Consider the following 16,662-nt stretch of genomic DNA (forward strand, 5'->3'; position numbering starts at 1 on the left):
CCAAGTTAGGGTGATTTCAGGGAAAATTCTTTTTCTGAAGCAATGATATTTAAATTGAGCTCTGAAGGATGAGAAGTGAGTCTTAAAAGAGCTAGGGAAGACTTGTTTTTCCCACTTAACTGAAGGATGAAGGAATGCAAAGGCCCTGGAGAGGGAAAGAGCTTGATATGTTTTAGGACCCGGAGGAAGACTGGCATAGATAGAGATAAGGGGGACCTGTTCAGCCATGTAAGGATTTTGAAATTTTATTTTAAGTGTCACTGGAGGTCTTCAACCAGGGATATGACACGATCTGATAGATCTGACTGCTGTGCTGGAGTGAATTTGAAGAGGGTCCAGGAATACTAGTTGGCAGAGATCAAAACTTTCACAAAGGTGGATTGTAATTTTCAGAGAGGCTTAGTGATAAGGGGGAGGTTGGGAACTGTGGATGAGGGTACTGTGTGTTGGACAACAATAACTCAAGTGACCTTAGAAATCAAAAGGGGGTGGGTTTAGCTAAACAGAGGCTCAATCCAGCTGACATGAGCAGACCCCTGTGTATTGGAGGAAGAATTGTCTACTTTGCCAGCATGCTGTGCTAAAATTAGTTTTATAACAAAGACTAACTGAAGACTCTTGAGCTGTCTTGGGGGGTGTCAATGTTATCAGCATTGTGTCTGTGTTTTAAAGAAATGTCAAATTTTTTCTTTTTTTTCCCCCACTTTTCTTGCCTCTTGGTTGTTTTGTTTGTTTTGGTACTGGGGATTGAACCCAGGGGCACTTAAACACTGAGCCACACCTCTAGCCCTTTTTATTTTTTATTTTGAGACACACAGGGCCTTACTAAGTTGCCAAGGCTGGCTTTGAGCTTGGCAATCCTTCTGCCTCAGCCTCCTGAGTTGCTGGGATTACAGGCATGTGCCACTATGCCTGGCTTTGCCTCTGGTTTTAAAACAGCCTAAGCTAAGTTTTATCTAAAAGATACCATATCTTTTACTTTAAGTCACTTCTTGGGTCTGTGTCCTTGCTACATGTTGGGTCTTTGACATGTATTGATTGAGCTAGTTAGATCTTTCTGGGGAGGGGTGCTGGGGATTGAACCTTGGGAGTCTTTAACATAAGTTACATCCTTAGCCTTTAATTTTTTTTTTTTTTTTTTTAAATTTTGAGACAGGGTCTCCACTAAGTTGCCAGGCTCTCCCCAGATTTGCTATCCTCTTGCTCAGCCTTCTGAGTAGCTGGGATTACAGGCCTGTGCCACCCACCCAGCGAGATCTCTGTTTTGATTGATTACTTCTGGGTCCCTTAATCAGGGTTTCATATTGAAGTAAGGGATTAAATGGGAGATTCCAAAATGATAACAGAAAAAATAAAGAAAGGGCTCTCTACAGTTACTTTAGAAGAGGAGTTTTGCTTTATTTTCTGGTACGGATACTTCTTTCTGAGGTGGAAAGGGTGGCTGTAGTCATTCTTAGTATGTTTGTTGTTGAGATGTCATGGAATTTCAGAGTTGCAAAGGCTCTAGATATTATTAATTTGGTGTCCTCAGAACCGTAAATTGTCTGTAAATGGGCAATAGAGAGTGACATCGAGTCCTCCAGGATAGGGTTACTTCTTATCCCATTAACCACAGAGTAGTCCAAGGCTCATCAAAGGTTAAGAACTCTACTGTGATTTGATTAGGTTATTTTTTAAAACAACTTTACAGAGTTATTTTATTTTTTAAAACAACTTTTACATTTAATACTATAAAGTGTTCTTATTTTATTTATAAAATGTAACAGTGTTTTAGTAAATTTGCTGTATAATTGTTGCTATCACCCCATTTTAGGATATTTATATCAGCCCAATGAGATTCCCTTGTGCCTTTTCATAGTTAATCTCTCTTCCCTTCCCCAGTCTCAGGTAACCACAAATCTATTTTTTTCCTCTACAGATTGTGTTTTTTGAACTTTTCACATAAATGGAATCCATATAACATGATTTTTTTTAAAGTCTACCTGATTAAAGGTAAATTTACAGAGTTGGTCAGTCATCACCAAAGGCAGTTTTAAAATATTTCCGTCATGCCAAAAAGATGTCTCATGTCCATTTGTAGTAACTCCCTATACCCACCCTTAGCCCCAGGCAACCACAAATCTACTTTCTGTCTTTATAGATTTGCTCTGGATGTTTCATATAAATGCAATCATATAATATGTAGTCTTTTTTATTTGTATTTTTTTGCATAATGTTTTTTGAGGTTCATCATAGTGTAGCATGTTGCAGTACATGGTTCCTTTTTTTTTGGACATCGGTTCATGGACATTGGATTGTTTCTGCTTTTGGCTATTTGGAATAAGGCTGCTATCAGAATTTACATTAAATCTTCATGTGAACGTATTTCATTTTCCTTGAGTATATCCCAGGAATGGAATGGCTCAGTCGTATGATAAATTTGGTAATTTTTTAAGATACTGCCAATCTTTTTTCAAAGTAGTTATACCATTTCACATTCTTCTAACTAATGTATGAGAATGCCCATTTGTCAACATTCTGGTCAGCTTTGTTGTCTGTGTGCTATCTTGTATACATTTATGTGGTACCGTGGATTCAACCTGGGACTTCACATGTATTCTACCACTGAGCTATATCCCCAGCCCTGTCTTTTTTTTTTTTCTTTATAATTTTTTTAGTTGTCAATGGGCCTTTATTTTCTTTATTGATACATGGTGCTAAGAATCAAACCCAGTGCCTCACACCTGCTAGGCAAGCGCTCTGCCCCTGAGCTACAACCCCAGCCCTGTCCTGTCTTTTGGATTATGGCCATCCTAGTGGGTATGAAGTGGTATTTCACTGTAGTTTTGATTTTTATTTCTCTAATGACTGATAACAGTATCTTTTGCCTATCTGGATTATCCATTGCTATGTTTTGTTTTCTTACTGATTTATAGGAGAGGGAAAGAGAGTGGTATATGTGTATTCATTCTTCATATAAGTCTTTCATCTGGTGTAGTGTATGATTTCAGTACAAGTATTTTTATTTGTTTTCCTGTGTGTGTGTGTGTGTGTGTGTGTGTGTGTGAGTGGTGCTGGGAATTGAATCCAGGGTCTCACACATACTAGGCAAGTGCTGTCCCACTGAGCCAACTCAGCCTTGTCTTCATTTTCTTAGTGGTGTGTCTTTCTTTTTTTTTTTTTTAAATATATAATATTTTTTAGTTGTCAATGGATCTTTTATTTTACTTATTTATTTATTTGTGGTGCTGAGAATTGAACCCAGGGCCTCACACATGCCAGACAAGCATTTTACTACTGAGCACTTACTGCAGCCCCCTTAGTGTGGTGTCCTTTTAAAATACAGAAGTTTTATTTGTCACTTTTTTATTTTATTTATTTTATTTTTGGACAGTATTGGGGATTGAACCTAGGGATTTGTACCCTCTAAGCAAAGGCTCTACCACTGAGCTACAATCCCTAGTCCATAAACACAGTATTTCATAATTAACTATAATCTTCAAGTGAATCTTTTTTAAAAAAATATTTATTTGTTTTTTAGTTGTAGTTGGACACAATACCTTGATTTCACTTATTTATTTTTAAGTGGTGCTGAAGATCGAACCCAGGTTCTCACATGTTTGAGGCAAGCGCTCCACTGCTGAGCCACAACCCCAGCCCTTCAAGTGAATCTTCACAATTCCTTTATATTTCATCATTTTTTTTTTTCAGGAGACAAATGATTGGAATCTAGAAAAAAAAGGATTTGAGAAATCATTTAGATTTAATTTTCAAAGGATTATGTTCCAGGGAAATTAGTGTAATTATTTCAAAACCTGTATATTTATTTGGCCTGTAATATTTTTCACATGTGCTACTTAGCACTGTGATATTTAATTATTCTCTCATTCTGTTTTTGTTTTTTTTCACCTGTAGGATTTTACCAACATTTTTAGTTGCTTATCCAACATAAATTTCCTCTTCTTTAATAAGAGAACCTCAATCTATTTTGTTTTAAGTAAAAACATATTATTCAGCTAAAAAGCTTCATTTACCAACTTCCCTTGCCCCCTCCCCCCCAAAAAAATATGGAAAAATCCTACAGGTGAAAAAAAAATCTCTCCCTAGGAACATATTCAAAGTGTATCATTTGGGAATTCAAAGGACTTTCTTGTAAGAATTGTATCATCCTAAGCATGTTTTTGTAAGATTTTAAAAGTTATCTATGTACAATTATTTGTAAAAAAAAAAAAAAAAAAAAAAAGGTATGTGCTCTTCTTATAATTAATTATCTTTTTACTATTTGTGAGCTCATTTCTAGCCTGTAGTTTTGTATTGGGATTTTTGAGCCTTTTATACTGTATTTGACATGTATTGAAGTAGTTGTGAAAGTGTGGGCTTTTATTATAAAGGTGTGGACTGACTTGAATTCAAATCTTGGCTCTTACTAGCTTTATGATCTTGGGGGCAAATTATATAACTGGTTTTACTGTTAGCTTTTGTCTAAAATGGTGATAATAGTACTTGTGTCATTGCGGCTTTTACATGGATTGATTGTAGAAAGTGTTCAGCTCATATTAAATGGTCCAAAAAGTGGTTGTTATTATATCAGACTTTTTTCCTTCTTTCTTTTTTTGTATTTACAGTTTTCAAATTTTGGTATTGACAAAATATAAAATACTGTGTGATTTGTAATCTTGTAACACTGTAACACTTCAATATTTTGAATCTATTCTTGTGTATTGGAACATTCCTTCATCTTCCATTTTTTTTTCCTTCTTTCTCAGTTCCAGGTCTTATTCAAATTAGATGGATTTAGGGATTCATGTTAGACATGGTAGTATACCTTGTGTAAGTCCTGCCACCATGGTATTGCCAACAGTGTAGTATGATGGCAAAGATGAAAACCAGTCTGCATCATGTGGCTTTTATTGTCATGTCTTGAAAAGTCTCAATAAATATTTAGTATGTACCTAAGACTAGGTTTAGAAAATTGAAAATTTCAGAGTAGGTTTAAGATTTTTTCTTCTTCTTTAAGATGGGCATGATTCACTTGGCTTTGGTGAAGGCAACCCACAAGCTTTATTCTCTACTCCCCCCGCTTTTTTTTTGTTTTATTAGTTTTTAATTAGCTACACATATTGATGTTTAAGTAGTAGTTTCCAAATACAGATTTCAGAACTTCACCTCAAATCCCTTCATAAATGTGAGGATCTTCGTGCTCTTATCAACAGAGTGATGCGTAATGGTATATTTTCCCCTTGATTGGGAGACTCTGCTGAGGTAACATTTTCAGTGAGGGCAACAACAGTTTCATAGGGTTCTATAAAATAGGGATTATATTTGTCTGCATGTAATGCAAATGAGGCATAGCAATGGCTTAATAAATACTTTTCCCCTTACGTGACAAGAGAACTGGAGGTGGCAGCCAGTCCAGACTGTCAGGTACCAATGATCCTGGTTTTTCATATCATTGCTTTTAGCTCTCATTCTCATGGCTGCAAGATAGTTAGTTGTTCCATCTCTAGCTTCATGCTTGCATGTGGACCAGAAGAAGAATGTGGCAAAAGGACAAAGACACATGACAGCTAAATTGGCTCCTGTTCAAAGGGCTTCGTTTCTTGGGTGCCTTACTCAGGGATTTCCACTTCTATTTATTGGTTTGAACTATGTAATTTTTATTTTATTTTTTTGGCAAGGGAAGTTGGTAAATGAAGCTTTTTAGCTGAGTAATATGTTTTTACTTCAAACAAAATAGGTTGGGGTTCTCTAAAAGAAGAGGAAATTGTAAGTTGGATAAGCAACTAAAAATGTTGGCCTTGGGTTTTTTTAAGTTAAAATAGTTAAAAAATACATTGCAAGTAAATAATTAACCTGACACATAGTGATCATATGTAAGTTACCTTTAATCTAAAGAGGTGACTGGGTGTGGTGGTGCACACCTGTATTCCCAGCAACTCTGGAGGAAAACGCAGGAGGATTGCAAGTTCGAGGCCAGTCTCAGCAACATAGTGAGCCCTGTGTCAAAAAATCAAATAAGATAAAAAGAACTGGGGGGGCTGGGGTTGTGGCTCAGTGGTAGAGTGCTTGCCTAGCATGCGTGAGGCACTGGGTTCCATCTCCAGCTCCACATAAAAAAGAAAATAAAGGTACTGTGTTCATCTACAACAACAACAAAAATATTTTTAAAAGTTTTTAAAAAATCAAAAAGAATTGGGTATGTAGCTCAGTGATATAAGTGCTCCAGGCTGAATCCCCAGTACCAATGGGGGGGGTGGTGGAAACTAAAGAGGTAATTGCCTACCAATTAAAAATATAATATTGAAACATCATGTAGTTTCGATTTGTAGGCCCTGTATTGCTTCTTATTAACTCTATGACTTAAGTCTTACCTTTGCTTACGTTGTTTGTAAAATCAGTAATACCTAACTCATGGGATTATTTTAATAGCTAGATGAAAAAAAGGGATACAAGTAAAGAAAGTGCTCAGTATAGTTCTTAGTATACAGAATAAGTATACAATAAATGTTATCATTCATGATGGTAACAGTGCGGACATGCCGAAGATGACTGGGTTATTTTGTGTTTGTTCTGACCCAAGCAAGTAGGTTTTTTTTCTCCTTGAAAATATATTCTATACTTGATTGATAAAATCATTAAACAAATATTTCTTGAACTGCTGTTATAAGCCAGGCACTGTTCTGAATACTGGAGATAAAGTAGTAAAGCAAATAGATAAAATTCCCACTTTCATGGGGTTCGTAATCTAGTGGTGGTAGTGAAGGAGAAAAATAGAGCAGTGATAGGGACTGGGGACTACTAGGGATGGAGGTGGGGTATGGTTTTAAATAGGTCAGGGAAAGCCACACTGAGAAGGTGACATTTGAATTAAGACCTGAAGTAGGTGAGAAGTGCTTATCTATAGGAACCTTATTCCAATTAGAGGGAACAATGAACACAAAGGCTCTGAAGTAGAAGCATGCTGATGTGAATAAGGAATTGGAAGGAGGTGAGGGAGGCCAGAGCTGGGGGAGACAGGGTGAAGTGACAGGTGAAGAGGTCAGAAAGGTAAGTGGTACAGATGCATGGTCCTTATCAGAAAAGTCATTGTCAGAATTTGGTTTTTGCTTTGAGTAAGATTGAAAATCATTGCAGGATATTGAGCAGAGGTAAAATAGTTGTGAGAATAGTTTTTGTAAGGGTGATAGGAGAGGTTATCAAGGGGTGGGGAAAGTGTAGTAGTGGAGGTGGTATCGGTTAGACTCTGGATATGATATATTTTTGAAGTTAAAAGAGAATTTGCTGTTGGATTAGATGTGAGAGAAAGGGGAGATAAAATGACTCCAAGCTTTTTGGCTGGAGTGTCAGGAAGATTGGCATTACTGTCCCTTGAGCTGGGAGATCACCAGAATGAGGAGGAGGGTGAGGGATGATTCACTGCAGGACCATCATGCTGTTTGAATAATTACTCAACACATATGGCAATGTATCTTTATTTTCATCTTGTATGAAGAGAATAGCCTGATTTTTATGATGATGCCTGTTTTTTTTTTTTTTGTGTGTGTGTGTGTATGTGTGTGCCAATTCTAGGAGCCTTAATTTTCAGCGATACTCTGACAAGATTCTTATTTAGAAAAGGGCTTACTCCACAGTTCAGGTGACGATACCTTGTTTGCCTTTTAAAATGAACAGTCTGGGTTGGCTCATTCCTTTAATAAATGCAAAACCTTACAAAGGATTACTTTAAATAGTCTTTGGAATTTACCTGTTAGAGCTGTGACCAAAATTTTGGGGAAAATATCTTCAATTGATCTGACTTATTTGACTTATTTTTTCCTCACAGGTAGGAGTAATATTCATTATTACCTTCCCTCAATTTCTGGGTCTGGTAAGTTGGAGAGAGACTCAGAACTTTTTTATTTTTAGTTTCCCTCATGTGTGGGTAACTCCTTTTCTTACTCTCCATTTTGAAAGGTTTTAGGAGAAAGCTGCACCTCTATTTTTGCACACCACTCCATTCTGGTGTGTACACTGATAATGCAGTTAAAGAACTAACTAGGAGAGAACAGAAGTTAGAATACAAACCAGTGCAAAATAATGAAAGTCTGACTTTGGGTGTTTTATTGAAAATTGCTTTAAAATTTTCATTATATCAGGTCAGTGCTTAGTGAAGATAGCTTTTCACACTTTGAAATCATTCCTGAGTAGTACTTCTTACCCAAATGTATGTGTATTCATACTGAAATAACAGTTTTTACAAAGTAACATTTTTGTTTGCTGCCTATAGTGCTTACCGATTCTGTTTATACTAAGAAAAATGATGGTAAGCCCAGTGTAAATAGACTTGTAGTTTAAAAAAACTGCATTAAGAAGCCTGCTTTAAAGAGAAGATAAAGGATTTAAAAAATTTGTTCTGCAATCCTTTTGTTACTAGATTTTTGAAAAATATTGGAGATAATAGTTAATTAGAACAGCACAATTCACAATAGCTAAACTGTGGAACCAACCAACCTAGATGCCCTTTAGAAGATGAATGGATAAAGAAAATGTAGTATATGCACACAATGGGATATTATTCAGCAATAAAAGAGAATAAAATTATGTCATTTGCAGGTAAATGGATGGAGCTGGAGAATACAATGCCAAATGAAGTTAGCCAATCCCCAAAAACCAAATGCCGAATGTTTTCTCTGATATAAGGAGGCTGATTCATAATGGGATTGGGAGGGGGAACATGGGAGGATTAGATGAACTATAGATAGGGCAAAGGAGTGGGAGGGGAAGAGAGGGGGAATGGGGTTAAAAAAGATGGTGGAATGAGATGGGTATCATTACCCTAAGTACATGTATGAAGACATGAATGATGTGAATATACTTTGTATACAACCGGAGATATGAAAAATCATGCTCCATATGTGTAGTAAGAATTGTAATGCATTCTGCTGTCATATATAACAAATTAGAATAAAAAAAGTTCACTTAAAAATAATTATGAATAAAATTTTTTTAGGTATTCTTTTACCCTCCTATTTACATTATTAATTACTATTTTCTTTCTTTTTTTTTAAAAAAATATTTGTTTAGTTATACATGGGCACAATATCTTTATTTTGTTTATTTATTTTTATGTGGTGCTGAGGATGAAATCCAGGTCTCACATGTATGAGGCGATGGGTCTACCGCTGAGCCACAACCCCAGCCCACTATTTTCTTTTTGATACTGGAGATTGAACCTAGAGGTGCTTAACCACTGAGCTACTTCTACAGCTGTTTTTATTTTTTGAGAGAGGATCTCACTAAGTTGCATGGGGGCCTCGCTAAATTGCTGAGGCTGTCTTTGAACTTGTAATCCTTCTTCTTTAGCCTTCCATCTCTGGGATTTCAGATGTGCACCACTATGCCCAGTAAATTGCTATTTTCTATAAAGTAAATTTTTTTCTGATGAAAGAACATGGTTGACTATTTCTAATTAATGGTATTGAAAGTATTGAGTTTTTATTGGATTACTGTACTTCTCTATTTTAGAATCTTAAAATATTTTGTTTTTGTTTTGGGAAAAATCATATGATGATGGATGAAAATGATTGTTGGATAGAACTGGAGCTTGCAAGTCTCTTTTTAATACTGGGTTTGGTGAAACCTTTACAGTTTGTCTTTGGTCATTGGTTAAATCACACCAGAACTTAGGGAGATTTATTCATTAAGTGAGTGAATCTTTGAAATAAAGATACTTTAATACATGAACAATTATGATTGATAATACTTAGGTTTGATGTTTCATTGTTGGTGTAACTAAATTTATTCCTTTATCTGTGCAGTATCTTCCCTTATCTATGGTTTTTTTTCCTGCAGTTTCAGTTACTTGCAGTCAACTGAGGTCTGAAAATTTTAAATGGAAAATTCCAGAAAAAAGTAATTCACAAGTTTTGAATTGTGTACTGTTCTGAGTAGCATGATGAAGTATCATATCACCCGTCCCCAGTATGAATCATTCCCTTGTCCAGTGTTTCCAAGTAGTATTTGCTACCTGTCCCCTTGCCTGTTTAAATAGCCATCTTGGTTATCAGATTTAATGTCATGGTATTGTAGTGCTGGTGTTAAAGTAATCTACTCAGTAAAAGTGCAAAATGAGGGCAATTTGAATATTCCAAAGAGAAGACACAAAGTGCTTTCTTTATGCAAAAGGGTAAAGATTCCTAATAAGAAAAAAATTGTTGCTAAGATATATGGTAAGAATGAGTCTTCTATCTGGGAAATTGTTAAGAACTGGAAAATATGTTATTAAAATGTTCTTTTATTATTGTCTTACCTATTACTGTGCCCACTTTTAAAAATAAATCTTATAAGTATATGCATATAATAAAAATATAGTATATATAGGGATTAGTGCTGTGCATGGTTGCAAGCATTCTCTGGGGGCCTTGGAAGATGTCCCCTGTAGATAAGGGGAGAGTACTATATTTTTAACCTTGGCATGGTTTTGGTTTACATATGTATAACATTAATATGTTTAAGGCTGCTATTTCAGGTTTTGTGTATGTAAAATAGTCAATATGGGGTTTCCCAGGGGTAGATGTGAGAATTAACACTGGTTAAAAAAACTAACACCATTTTGTACATTTTTGAAAATTAATAATCAGTGAACACATCTGTATATTAGAAGATGTCTGTTATATAGGGCCATTGGAGGCCACATTGTGTCCTCTGTGATTTGAGAATGCTTCTGCTCCATGATTAGCTTCCTTCTATTCTGTAGTGTTTCCAAGAGTCAAGCAGTGGCTACTTTCTGAAGACAAGAGAGTTTAGATTTTTTTTAGGGCTTCCTTGAAGTGATGTGAGAGGAAGGGAGCTTAATTGCAAGCACTACCATTCTGCTCAACTCTACCTGTATTCATGTGCAATAGAGGATGTTCAACCAAGAAGCAGACAAACTAAACAATTTCAGTAGTAGCCTGTTGGATCATTTTTATTAAGCAAAGGATTTTAGTATTCCTAAACAGTTGTGAAAATTGTTCAGTTACAATATTGGACGATGTTATTGAATGTAAATGTGTTCTTAAATATTAGATCTCAATCTAAATTTTGCGTTATTTGAGTTTTGTGCAGTTTTTGTTATTATTGGGATTTGGGTTTATGTCAGTATTGACTGTGGTTATGTGTGTGTGGTTTAGACAAGGATTTTTCAAATGGATTTATATTTAACACATGTACACTCTGTTGAATTAGATAGTTGTATATGTGTATCATTTGCAATTTTTAATGTTTGAAACACATTAATTTAGAAATTTGACACACTTGAAGGATTTTAAGTAATAGCATTATTGAGATGTAATTCACATACCATAAAATTCAGCCTTTTAAAATGTACAATTCAATATATTTGCAGAGGTGTGTAACCACCACCACTAATTCCAGAACATTTTCATGATTCCAAAAAGAAACTCCATTCCTGTTGACAGTACTTTCCATTTCTCTCTCCCTATAGTCCCTGGAAATGGCTAATTTACTTTCTGCTCCTAATGGATTTGCCTATTCTGGATATTTTATACAAATGGAATCATACTATATATGGCCTTTGTGTCTGGTTTCACTTTGTGTGTTCAAAGTTCTTCTGTGGCCTGGGGTTGTGGCTCTGCGGTAGAGCACTTGCCTAGCACGTGCGAGGCCCTGGGTTCAATCCTCAGCACCACATGAAAATAAAGAAATAAAATAAAGGTATTGTGTCCAACTACAACTAAAAAATAAATTTAAAAAAAGTTCTGTGTTGTAGGATGTATTAGTACTTTATTCCTCTTATTGCCAAATAATTCATTGTATAGCTGTACATTTTACAGTCCTACCAGCGAAGTAGGAGGGTTCCAGTGTTTTTACATCTTTATCAGCACTTATTATTGTCTGTCTTTTTGATTTAGCCATTTAGTGAGTGTAATTTGTAGCTTACAGTTTTGTGAAGGGATTTTTAAAATTGAAAACTCTATTGGGAAGTTTTATATACATATGCATTATATGTTAATTATTATTTTGAATGAATAGGAATAATAAAAATAATGAAAAGATAGTAACATTGAAAAAAGTAAAATTTTAAATAGTATATTCAATTACTGTATCTGAGTCTAACCCTTTAAGATCTTTACTGTTAGATCATATAAACAAGGCAGGTTTAAGATGGTCTCTGCCATGTTTTCATGTTTATCTAAGTTGGCTTGTAATTCAGAAATTATTACAAAAATTATCAAGTTTCTTCTGCTACTGCAATATGGGTTCTTTGCTAGAAATCTAGAAAGCTTCTAGAAGATTTGAGTGTTTATTTCAATAATATAAATATTTTCTTCTTGTAGTATAAATAAAAATATGACTTATTAATTGGGAAAAAAGAACTTATTTTTTTAAAAAACTTTTTTTGTACCATTTATTTATTTATTTATTTTATAATAAGTCAATGCTGAGGATCGAACCCAGAGCCTTGCACATGCTAGGTGAGCGCTCTACTGCTGAGCCACAACCCCAGCCCCAAGAACTTCTTTTTAAATTATGTTTCTGTGCATTAACATTTACAGACAGTACTTTCTTGTCTTTTTGTTTTTGGTGCCAGGGATTGAACCCAGGGCTGTTTAACTACTGAGCCACATCCTCAGCCATTTTTTATTGAGACAGGGTCTGATAAGTTCCTGAGGTTGACTTTGAATTTGTGATCTTCCTGCCTTAGTGGATAGTACTGTTTTTTAATCTGGTGTTTTGCTGATGAAGAGGTACTCCTTGCCTACTCCTGTTAAACAACTTTAATATTGTATTTCCTTTTAGAAAACTTAAACATGTGTATCCTTTTATGTAGGAGGGGCTTGAGGTGTAGCTCAGTGATAGAGTGCTTGCATAGCATATGCCAAATCTTGAGTTCAATCCCCAACACTACACCACCACCACCAACAACAACAACATTGGCTTCTAACATACTGCTTTGCTCTTTGCTTTTTATCGCTTAGATATTTGAGTTTTAAAGCATATACTTTCTTTTAGATTATGTAATTGTTTTTTTAGGCTGGTATAAAAAATCTTCTGAGATAATTTTTTTCTTTTTTCTCTCTCCTCTTTCTCCTCTTCTTCCTCTTCCTGTTCTTCATACTGATGATTCAACTGAGGGCACTTTGCCACTGAGCTACATCCTTATTAGCACTTTTTATTTTTTTATTGTAGCAAGGGTCTGCTTAGGGCCTCGATAAATTGTTGAGGCTGATTTCAAAATAGCCATCCTTTTGCCTAAGACTCTCAAATCCATGGGATTAAAGGTGTGTGTCACTGTGCCCAGCTAAGGTTCTACCCTTAAAGGAAACAACCACAGATTGCCATGGAAACACTTTGAGGTGATCCTTGGGATTATTAACAATTGGAGTTTTGGGCTGAAAATATAACCTCAGATTATTGAAGAGATGCGCTATAGATGATCTGCATTAGCTTTACTTGATATGTGAACAGTAGAATCAGAAAGTGGTCTGATATAAATACTACCTCCCCGCCTTTTTTTTTTTTTTTTTTTTTTTAATGGTACTGGAGATTGAACCCAGGGGTGCTTTACTCCTGAGATACATCTGAAGCTTTTTATTTTTTAAATTTTTTATTTGTTTTAATTAGTTACACTAATTTTTTTTTTTTTTTGAAACAGGGTCTTGCTAAGTCATCAGGGCTGACTTAGAGCTTGTGATATTGGTATTGGTATTGGATAAACAAGTGAAAAATAAATGCAACCATTTATTGAGCATTGCTATATCCAGGCACATAGTTCAGGAAATGGAAATTTGCTAATAGTAGAGCTGGGGTTTCAATCTAAGTCTACTTCCCACAGAGTTTCTTGAAGATAGAAAGCAGGGTGAATGGCTTGCACAGAGGCATGGAGGTGGGGATAAAATAAATTGTATTTAGGGTATGGAAAATAAGTTAACTTGTTCAGTTATCAAGTATAATGTCAAGTAGCTGCTGTGATTTAGGGATCTTGAGGTGTGCCATTGTACAAATGGTGAAGATTATTTCATTAATGGTAGTGGATGAATTGAGACCTAGGCAAAAAAAAAAAAAAAGCCATAGGACTTAGATTTTTCTAGCATTTGGTATTGTACGGTAACTCTGCACACGTTGTGCACAGATGAACTCAATTGTATGCATGTGTGTATAGTTATATGCAATTTTATTACATGAGTAGTTTCATGTAATTACCATTAAAATGAAGATAATAGAATTGCATCTCACCGCAGGGCTCTCTTGGGCTATCCCTTTGGAGTCCTATCTGCCCCCACTCCCAACTCTTGACAACCACTGATCTGTTCTCTATTTCTATTGTTTTGTTATTTAAAGAGTAGAATCATAAAATAAAATATGTAACTTTTTGAGAGTACTGTTTTTAACTCAGTAGAACTCAGAGGTTCATCCAAGTTATCGTGTGTACCTTTTTATTGCTGAATTGTATTCCATGGTGTGGCTGTACCATATTTGTTTAACCATTTACCTGTTGAAGCATATCTGGATAAGTTCCAATATGAGCTATTTAAAATAAAACTGATGTCAACATTCATATGCAAATTTCCATGTGAATGTAAGTTTTCATTTCTCTGGGTTACATGTCTAGGATTACAAATGCTAAGTCATATGAAAAGTCCATTTTTTGTTTTAATAGAAATGGCCAAACTATTTTCCAGAGTGACTGTACCATTTTTTACAATCCTACCAGCAGTATATAAGTGATAATCTAGTTTGATTTCATCCTAATCAGCATTTGGTACTGTTATTATTTTTTAAAGCCATTTTTGATATTGGGTGGTGATATCTCATTGTAGTTTTAATTTGCATTTCCCTAATGGCTAGGGTGTTCAATGTCTTTTTCTTGTGTTTATTTGTCATCTGTATATGCTCTGATTAAATGTCACATTTCTTTGGCTCATTTCTTTTTTTGTGTATGTGGTACGGAGAATTGAACCAGAGGTGCTTTACCACTGAGCAACATCCCCAGACCTTTTTATTTTTTTTTTTTAACACAGGGTCTAACTAAATTGTTGAGGTTGGCTTTGAATTAGTGATCCTCCTGCCTTAGCTAAGATTACAGACATGTACCACTGTTTCAGGCTTTGGGCCCATTTCTTTCTTTTTTTTTTTTTTTAGAGAGAGAATTTTAATATTTATTTTTATTTTTAGTTATTGGTGGACACAACATCTTTGTTTGTATGTGGTGCTGAGGATCGAACCCTGGCCGCAAGCATGCCAGGCGAGCACGCTACTGCTTGAGCCACATCCCCAGCCCTGAGCCCATTTCTTAATAGGGATTTTTTTTTTAATAATGATTTTTGAGAATTCTTTCTTTAAAATTTGTATTTAATTATTTTGATTTTGTGGTACTGGGGATTGAATTCGGGGCTTGGTACATGCTAGGTTAGTACTCTGCCACTGAGCTACATCTACAGCCCTTGGGAGTTCTTTATACATTCTACATAGAAGTTGTTTGTCAAGTACATTCATATTTTTTACAGGGTCTTTGCAGAGCAAGGGTTTTTAATTAAAAAAAATTTTTTTTAAGTACTGGGAATTGAACCGAGGAGTGCTTAACGATTGAGCAACATCTTCAATCCTTTTTTTTTTTTTTAATTTTGATACAGGGTCTCACTAATTTGCTTAAGGCCTCATTAAGTTGCTGAGGTTTCTCAAACTTGTGATCCTCCTCCTGTCTCAGCCTCCTTGGTTTTTAATTTTTTTTTTTTGTAGATGGACACAACACAATGCCTTTATTTTTATGTGGTGCTGAGAATCGAACCCGGGTCCCGCACACGCTAGGTGAGTGCTCTACTGCTGAGCCACAATCCCAGCCTGGTTTTTAATTTTGATAGTTAAATTTATCAGGGTTTCTTTTTATGAATTGTGCTTTTGATTTTATGCCTAAGAACTCTGCCTAGTCCTTAGGTTCCAAAGATTTTCTTCTGTGTTCCTTTCTTTAATTTTTATAGTCTTCTGTTTTATATTTAATTTTGTGATCTATTTTGAGTTATTTTATTTAAATAAAAGATTTAGGTTGAAGTTCATTTTTTTGTCTTTGGATGTCTGTCTGCTCCAGTACCATTTATTGACAAGGCTATCTAATTCCATGGAAATGCTTTTTGTACCTTTGCTAAAATGGGGCACATTTATGTGAATCTGTTTGTGGTTTCTATATGTTTTGTGTATCTATCCCTCTGCCAATACCACACTGTCTTGATTATTGTAACTGTATAGGTCTTGAAATTGGGTAGTGAGTCTTTTCGGTTTTTTGGTGGAACTAGGAATTAAATCTAAGGCCTCATGCATGCTAGGTGCAACCAATGAGCCACTTCCCCAGACCAATCTTTCAGCTTTGTTATTGTTCTTCATTAGTGCATTGGCTATTGTGTTAGCTTTTCTTTTTTTTTTTTTTTAATTTTTTATTGTTGGTTGTTCAAAACATTACAAATTTCTTGACATATCATATTCCACACTTTGATTCAAGTGGGTTATGAACTCCCACCTTCACCCCATACACAGATTGCAGAATCACATCAGTTACACATCCATTGATTTACATATTGCCATACTAGTGTCTGTTGTGCTCCGCTGCCTTTCCCATCCTCCACCATCCCCCCTCCCCACCTCTCCACTCCCCTCCCCTCCTCTCTCTCTACCCCCTCCACTGTATAACCCTGAGGGTCTCCTTCCATT

The 16,662-nt window shown here is 35.4% G+C and overlaps 1 protein-coding gene across 2 annotated transcripts in view; it reads left to right on the forward strand.

Annotated features, from left to right (window-relative positions):
* Positions 1-16,662, forward strand: part of Oxsr1 (oxidative stress responsive kinase 1) — a 110,245-nt gene that overhangs the window by 964 nt on the left and 92,619 nt on the right. The window lies entirely within an intron of this gene.

Source organism: Marmota marmota, unplaced genomic scaffold, assembly GCF_001458135.2.
Source record: "Marmota marmota marmota unplaced genomic scaffold, marMar, whole genome shotgun sequence".
Lineage (NCBI taxonomy): Eukaryota > Metazoa > Chordata > Mammalia > Rodentia > Sciuridae > Marmota > Marmota marmota.